The sequence below is a fragment of the Camellia sinensis genome, chromosome 2, assembly GCF_055761805.1.
Source record: "Camellia sinensis isolate YWXY chromosome 2, ASM5576180v1, whole genome shotgun sequence".
Classification (NCBI taxonomy): domain Eukaryota; kingdom Viridiplantae; phylum Streptophyta; class Magnoliopsida; order Ericales; family Theaceae; genus Camellia; species Camellia sinensis.
The window spans coordinates 198,021,901-198,031,025 of NC_138962.1; positions in this window are offsets into that span (position 1 = coordinate 198,021,901).

Genomic DNA, 9,125 nt, shown 5'->3' on the forward strand with positions numbered 1-9,125 from the left:
TTCTCATTGACCTTTTTGACCCTTGGCCGGCCGGCCATAAGAGGTGGCCGGCCGGCCACCTACAGCTTGGATAATTGGCCGGCCATGATCCTCAGGGTTAGTACAGTACAAATATGTATTCATTTTCCCCGGATTTGGTATTCGGGAGGGGGTTGCCTTTTTGGAGGGAAACTTGGTTGGTTTTCCCTCCATTTTTTCCCCCCTTTTCCCACTCTTTTTTGCCTTTATAACAGCAGCTCCAGCTGCTGGTTTGGGGGTTGGAAAAATTACCTAAAAGCCTTGTATACACATCTCCCTCCATCTCTCTCTTTCAAGCTCAAACAACCAAGTTCTATCCCTTTTTCTTCATCACTACCTAGCATCACCTCCACTACTCCATTTCCAGCAGCTGGAGGCTCTTCTTCAAGGCCTAGGAATGCTACATCTCAAGCCAAAAGGGTGCCAAAGTCAAGTCTTCAAGGGTAAGCTCCATTTCCCCTCTTTTGGTCCATATTTTGTTCAATACATAAGTCATACATGCTTTCTGTTTTGAGCTCCGGCCCTAACTGAAAGTGGCATTTTTTTGAGCTCCTTTTCACTTTTGTTTAAGGGTCTTACCCTGCTTGGGACCCCCATCTTGCACTTGCTTCATTACCCCTTTGTATGCCATAATCTTGCATAGTATTTTTTGGCCTATGTGTGATCTGTTTTGGAGCATGATGTAAACTATAGATAGGCTTATTTTGAGCCCTTATTCAATATTGAAGAAGGGCTCATCACTTTTTGGGACCTCCATGTGCCACTTGCCTTTATATCTCCATTTTGGCTCTATTTTTGCATGATTTGTTAGCCTATTGTGCTTCTGTTTTTGGGCTCTTTTCAGAACTGAAAACAGTATTATTTTGACCCATCCTTCATGTTTCATTAAGGGTCTTTCATGGTTTGAGGCATATTTTACATACTTTGTGTTATATCCCTCTTTTTGGCCTCATTTTGCATAGCATTTTGGACATATTTTCATACTATTTTGGGTCCGACCATCAACTGTAAAATGCATTATTTTTTGCCCCTCTTCAACATTGTTGAAGGGCCCCTTTGTATTTAAGGCCAGCAACCACTACTTGCTTCTTTGGCCATCTTTTGGCCCATTTCTTGCATGAGAGTTTAGCCATACCTGTGCTGGTTTGTGTGGTTTTCCATAAACTGTAAAAGATCGTGTTTTGGGCCCCTCTTCAACTTTGTTGAAGGGCCCTAATCTGTTTGGGGTCAGCAGCTGTGAGTTGCTTCATTATCTCACATTTAGGGCCACTTTTGTATGCTAATTTAGCCCAACTTGTGCTGCTTTAAACTGTAAAAATTCTTGTCTAGGGGCTGCCTTGCTTCTGTCTTTTCATCTCATGTTCAAATTATGTTTGTATTGTATAGTTATAAGCCATTTCATGCACCAAAATCCATGTTTCAGGGCTCGTTCCATGCATCGGGTTTCATTTTATCGGGTTTCGGGGCTGTTTTGCATCTCATTTTACTTCTGATTTTTGCATGTTTGCATATCATATTCCATGTCTTTGCCATGTCTCATTAGAGTGGCATTTCGGTGCCTGAGGGTCAGTTCTCGGTTTGCGTGCACGCGTGCATGCATTTCGAGTTGTCTTGTTTTCATCTGATGGCCTCCTATGTGAGTGTGGCTGAGGCTCTCTCATGTTGGTGTAAGCCCATTATTGCATTGCGTATGCCATTTCATCCACAGCATTGTGTATGCTCGGTTGTGTATTACCTCGCGCAGCTTGTATGCCATTCCATAACATTGTGTATGTTAGGATTGTATCTTAGTTGCATTTCATACATGTCATGCATATGGCATCGTGTTCGGGATAGGAGTTAGCCTGGGCACGGGAAACGAGATGCATTTCGTACTCTGAGTGACGGAACGTGTCTCAATTCCCCAATCACCGACACTCCGGATTGTCCATGATGGAGTTAGGTTTTAGTTGTGTTTTCATGTGCATTCATCCTATATTGAATTGTGCAATTCGACCCCTCGGCCATCATGCATCGAGATGCGTGATTGGTGGCACGAGGATCGAGGCATGCATACATTTGTGAAAATACATTGCTATGCCCCTTTCCTGCTCTCTGTCGCAGCAAATCAAGAATCAGCGGTCTTCCGAGGCTTGGCACGCATTTCGAGAACAGGTGCAAACAGAGGCTAATTTGGGCATCGTCATGGATTTCCGCGCAAAGGTAACCCGGGCATGCATCATTCATCATCCGGAATGGAATCAAGGCAGTCCCTGGCTTGCATGCCAGTTTATTTATTTTCTTAGTTAATTTGTTAATTAATTAGGAATTTGTACATATTTGGACTGTAATATTTATTTGGACTGCACTATTCTTTTATTCGGGACTGTATATTTATTCGAACCCTCTGCGCGGGGGGCAATGTTATAATAAGTGTGCGTGAGTGTGATGTATGTCTTCCAACCCCACGTCTTTCTTCCCTTTTATTTACCCGCTTATGATGGTTAGATTAGGGCATATTTAAATTAGCATACAGTATGACAGCATGTTTGCATCATTCATCTGTTTTGCATGCACCGGACTCGGCGCATTATACTAACTGCATTGTATTTTCAATTCCAAGTTGAGTACATGTTAGCTGTAGCATTTCATATGCAATGTCTAGAATAGCCGAGCCTGCTATAGTTGCATTTTGCATGTGTTGCATTAGGCATTTCTGTATAATTAGGATCATGCATGGATTTCTAATGAGCTTCTATTTTGGCTTGGAGTACTCGGTAAGTTTTATGCTTTAGCATCCTTGCATGTGTGTGAGTGACTGCCATGATAGCATGCTTACCATGAGGCTATTTGCTTATGTGATATAACTGCCTGAATGCCTGTGGGTGAAGGTTGGGTTATTTGGATTGGAACAATTCATCAAATGTGTGTTTTAAGCCCACTAGATAGTGGCAAAATCATATTTTCTCAGCCCACCCAAGGGTGGCAAATCCACGTCTTAGCCTACTTGCGAGTAGCACCATCAAACCATCTTTCAAAAACAAACATGAAATGTTTTGTTCCAATTCAGGCAATCCAGTCTATGCTTGTATGTTGTGCACATCACATAGTAAATATAGGCTAATAACCGGTATAAGAACACACAATGTTTTCAAAAATAGATATCATGGTTAGTAGAGGCCGATCTTTGATCGGGCGAGCGGGGGTGCTCACGAAGTGACCTTCCCCAATCGTACCCAAGTTCCCGAGCCGAGGCAACTTTGGTGATGACGGACACGTGGCCTTAGGCAACGAGTCAGGGTTTCCTAAATTTCCCAAAATAAAATATTTAGGTGGCGACTCTGTATCTGGCAAAGCAGTCCATGTTTGGCACTTCTTTCAAAAATCTGTTTTCTCAAAACGATTTGCCGGATTTGGACTCTTTAGTTCAGATTTAGAACCGTGACAATTTCGAGAGTCCTGAGCTGTAGTGACCCCAAATGAACGGAACGGGAGCTCACCCTCCCGGGGCGTTCGGGGGACGTCTACAGTTTCTGGCGACTCTGCTGGGGATTTAGAGAACTTGACTCGAACTCATGATATCTGTTTTTGACTACACTTGTGTGTTTCTTTGCATTGCATTTGCATTGGTGCGCCTAGGACACCATGTTTGCCATCTGCTATTCCTGAACGGTTTGCCGGAGGCTTGTCTTGTCAAGGCATGACCATAAGGCTGACCGGTTATGGGCTCTGCCAGTATGGGAACACAAACCCCGGTTTTACCGGGGCACCCTTTTTGACCATTCGACCTAGTGCATATTCGGATCTATAGTGACCATTCCAAACTAGGACAGGTTGCTTACCCGTTTATAGGTTGTTTGAAACCGCTGTGTGCGTAGTGAAACCCTAGTTCCTGACAAAATAGGACAGGGAAACCCTACCCCAACATAGGGGTGTTTTGGCTCTCACTTATATGCTATGTGCTTTAGAGTGCGTCTCTACAGGAATGCATGTATCAGTTTGCAAGTCTAGGCATCAGGCCTGCGGGCATTACTATCAGTATTTGGGAGTCAGCTTTACCCGTGGGTATCAGACTCAGATTTGGGGCAGAATTTCGGGACAGAATTCAGTAGAGAGTACACTCACGCAGCTTTGCTCATGTGGGTTATCGTGAAATCAGGCTGAGGTGCTGTCTGTTTTCTCTTTTGCTAGGTAGTCTTGGAACCATAGCTTCAGAAGGCTCCGATATCCCCCGAGGTTCATCGAACTTGTGCTGATAGACTTTGTCAGGTCAGAGATGCAGTTCAAGGGCAATCAGTGTTCCTTTGCCAGAGGCAGGGTAAAAGGGCTAGTCGGGCACAAATCACCAGTTCAGCAGTTACCAGATCAGTGGCCCTTATCCACCCCACCAGTGAACAGTCAGGCTGAGGTCTTAGTTTCTACTGCAGGGATAGATACCAGTCAGTCAGATGGATCAGCAGAACACGTCAGGGATGGAAGCAATGATGCGCCAGATGCAAGAAAGTATGAAACTCATGCAGCAAGATGTTGTCCGTCAAGCGGAGTTCTCCAAGCAGCAAGCTGCAATCATGGCTCAGCAGGCCGAGCTCATCACCAAGCTGCAACAGCAAAGCGGCGCGTCCGCTTCACAACAAGTTCCTCCCCCAGCAGGAGCTCCAGCACCTGGGGAGAGGCCAAACGTCCAAGATGATACGGACATTCCAGGCGGGCCGGCTCCACCCCCAATTTTACCCCAACTATCCAAAATACCTACCAATCTACCGGACTCTCCCTTCGAGTTCGAGGTCGATCCCACAGCGTTGAAGTTGAGCAAGCTTGAAAAGTTGTTCAAGAAATCCTAGGGGGTAAAGTCCATCCCGGACATTGAGGACGGGTACACCGACGCAGCTGTAACTCTGCCGGACAGGTTCAAGATGCCTCACATCGACCGTTTTGATGGGTCAGGAGATCCCATGGTCCACCTGAGTTTGTTTTCAGATGTTCTGCGCCCGATGGGCTTGACAAGATTACAGAAGCTCTCCCTTTTTGGCAGGACCCTGTCGGGTATTGCGGTCATCTGGTACGCCAAATTGGAGGATTCAGTGAAACAAAGCTGGGAGGAAATGGCCGAGGCCTTCGTCGCACAATATTCATACAATACCCAAATCGAGATTACTACCCGTGATCTTGAGACGACGAGACAGGAGCCTAAGGAGAGCTTCTCAGAATTCGTGGCCCGCTGGAGAGCCAAAGCCTCAATGATGACCATTAGGCCAACGGATAAGGATCAAATACGGATGGTTGTGCGCAACCTCCAGCCCAAACTAATGCAGAAAATGATCGTGCTCCCCTTCCCTACCTTTTCAGATTTGCATGAGATGGGAGTACAGATCGAGGATGCTATGAAGCAGGGCCTCATTGACCAGGAGAAGGAGCAGCCCAGGAGGGCGTTTACCTGCAGTTCGAATGCGACCACCAGCGGTGACGCAGCTGCAAGATCTTCCAAAGTGGGCATGGTCGCCACCACCACACCAAGAGCAGCCACCCCCTTTGTTGGTGCATCTACTTCAAACCCCCAAACTTCAGACCATCTATCCCGAGGCAAAAGGGTTTTCACCCCACTCTATATGTCTTTGTCTAAAGCCCTGGGGGTCCTACTCAGGAAAGGACATCTGAAACCGTTAGAGCAACGGCCTCTACCCGATCCTCTCCCTCCAAAGCATGACCCGACTAAGTACTGTGCTTTCCATCAACAAACCGGTCATGACACCGACAGTTGCGTCCGTCTCCGCCACGAGATACAAAATTTGATTGACAACGGGGTTATCCCCGCACCAGGTCCTGCAAAGTCTATCGGCACTTGATCAGTGAACTTATGGGGGGATAATGTGATGTGATTGGGGGGATGAACCACCTGCGGGCGGCGCTCAGTTTACTCCGGATGTGGCGTATGGCACGCACTGTTTTGAGCATTTTACAAATGCTATTTTTGTGCTTTCAGACTTGGGTATTGGGTCAGTTTTTGTTGTTTTGTTTTGAGTCTGTCTTTTTCTTTTGAGTCAGTCTCTTTTGTTTTGGGTCTGTCTTGTTGTATCGAGTCAGTCCTGTTGTATAGGAGTCGGGTGATTCCGGGGGGTGTTACCTCGGGCGTCACCATTTTGTTTTGTGTTTGTCTTTTCATTTTGTTTTGAGTCTGTTTCTGCCAGGGAGCCAGTTGTGCCAACAGTCTTTTTGAATAAAACAGCGGTGATCTTCACGCTCTCGCATTTGCTTCTGCCTTGTGCCAGTTATGCCGGAAGTTCTAAATGAGACGGCAGTATTTGACTAAAGAACTCTGTCTTTTCTGTGCCTTGAAATCATTGTATTGACCTAAGTTTTTCAAAACTTTTTTGAGCACTGCGGTGAAAACGAAGAGGAAGGAATTCCTTGGGATTTGCAAAACTTTGATCATTTGAGAGAAAGAGAGGCGTGCTAAGCCCTTAATGAATGAAATCATGCTTGTTAGCGTAAGTACTGAGAAGGACCCTGGCTTGATCCAGACTGGTTTCACACTATCTTTAGCGCGAGCGATTTGTCGCTTTCTTAAAAACTTTCAAAAACAAAATGTTTTGCGCGGTCCTGCGAAGACCTGTGTGGAATCGCTCTTGAGATTGTGCAGCCTAGGATCGCTCTCAGCCTCGAGACTCAACCCCTTCGCTTCCAAACCTTGAACTTGAATTCAGAAGGTTCAATGGTCAACTATGATGTGAGGCCTGAGTGGCCAGATTTGAAACAGCCCTCGAACAAGAGGCCAGGAAAGTCAGATCAAAAAGATCAGAAGAAGCTTGCAAAGCTAGAACAGAAGTACCCCTCGAACTAGGGGCAAAGATATCAGACATGCTCGAAGAGCTGAAGATAAGTCCTCTTGCAAATCAACAGCCACTCTCCTGGATACGGATGGCTTCGAAACCCTATAACCATTTGGCATGGACCAAGCTACACTTTTACCCTTGAGAGGCTCGCTGGGCCGAAAACCCGGAAGGGCGACCCAGGCAAAAGTTAGAGCAAGAAAAAGAAGAAAAAGAGCAAGAAAAAGAAAAGAACAAAAAAAAAGAAAATCAAAAAAGAAAAGAAAAGAAAAGAAAAAAAAAAAGAAGAAAAGAATTGAAAAAAGAAAGAAAGAAGTACAAAGCTCGCAAGGTCGAAAACCCGCAACGGGCGCCTTGGCAAAAGTTAGAGCCTAAAAAGGAGAGGTTAATACCCGAGTGTACCTTACCCCGAACTACGTAAGGCTTGATTCCCATCTTTGGGATACGTAGGCAACTTCATTCTGAAGTCCAGCCGTAAAACAATTCAATTGTGTCCATGCGATGGTTCTAGTCATCTTCGCTTTCTCTGTATCTGAGAATTTGGTTGTGTTCGTCGCTCTGAGGACTGCCTACAATGCGTTGCAGTGCCATCCAAACAAGAGGCAACTTTCCGTTGCCATTCAATACACCGCGGTGTCATTCAAACAAGGGGCAACTTTCCGTTGCCATTCAATGCACCGCGGTGTCATTCAAACAAGGGACAACTTTCCGTTGCTATTCAATGCGCTACGGTGCCATCCAAACAAGGGGCAACTTTCCGTTGCCATTCAATGCACCGCGGTGTCATTCAAACAAGGGGCAACTTTCCGTTGCCATTCAATGCGCTGCAGTGCCGTTCAAACAAGGCGCAACTTTCCGTTGCCATGCAGCTCTTTTCGAGCAAAGGGGGCAATTTTCATCCAGATCCGAGGTTGTACGTTTCAAGAGTAAGTTCCGCGCTTGTTAAGTATCGGCCGTTTGCAAAAATAGTTTTTGAGAATTTTTACTGAGGTTGACTAATTTTCTCGAAAATTGTTCCATCTTTTCCAAAAACTGGACCATTTCTTGGACCCAAAAAAGGAAAATTTTCAGTGCTCATAGCCTGACTTGCATGATTTCAAATCAAAAATCGAACAAGTGTATTAATCTAACTCTCATGTTGGTCAAAATTGTTTTAGTAGAAAACCAAAACAAAAAAATGGTCAAAATAGTGAACTAGGGGCACAGTTGAGTCAGGCTTCCTGTCTTTCCCCTGTTGTCAATGCATTTGCCAGAAAGGGCACTCTACTTGCCAGAAAGGGCACAACAAATGGCAGAAAGCTCTCACATCCTCCAAACAACGAGGTATCAAGCAAAGTGTGAAGCACGAACTAGAATGAGGCAAGATATTCCACTCCATCATCTGGACAGATCTTATCACGTCCAAACTCCCCAGCAAAGCATCATCAACTGATGTTAGCTGCAGATTTGCTGCACACCCAGTTGTAGCGCAACCTTTCCGTGGGAGGAATTCACTAGCTGTGAGCGGAAGAAAAAGAATCTAGCAGAATGCTAGGGGCACGAGCCCACAATTTGCTGTTTATCCATCAACCACCCAGGGGAGGGATGAAAAATGAGAGATTGAAGAATAGAGAGATGTGCGATGAGAGGAAAAGTGAGATGAGGGCTTTTCCTGAAAAACAGAGCTTGAAGGCCGAGTGATGTGAGAACCACAAATGAGAAAGGGTGGGAAACAATACCCGGTGAAACAGGCTCCCTGTGCACGTCTGTGTGTCGTGTCTTTAGTTTTGTTTGTCTCGATTCTTGCTTTGAGTCATTCCGAGCGTGTCTCGATGTGTTTAGGTTGTTTACCTTTTGTTTTTCGTTATTAAGTCTTTTTTTTCGCTGTGTTCATTCGTGGGCTCAATACTTGGTTGAGAACTTATTTCCTCAATTTCAAAAAATGATTTGTTGTGTGCTCAGAGTGCTGTGCCATTCTCCACATTTGTGCAAAAAAGGGAATTTGTTCTTTCGAAAACCGCAGGGTTCAACCCAGGTCACGTCAGAACAGTAAAACAAGGACCTATCTGAAGCTATATAGGTTCTGGACTACAAAGCAAAAGAAAAGAGGAAAAATCGAAGCACCTGAGTGTATTTCACCTTCAACGGATTCCGTGATTGTACTCCGGATGTACCTCCTCAAGCCTCGTCACTACTCCGGAGTATGAGTGTATCTCGACCCCAAGCTTAAGCCTGCTTCAAATCAGAATGGCAATTAAAGCAGCAACAGATGTTATCTCTCTCTAATATGAACAGGGTGTGCCCGCTTTTGGGCTGAATGTG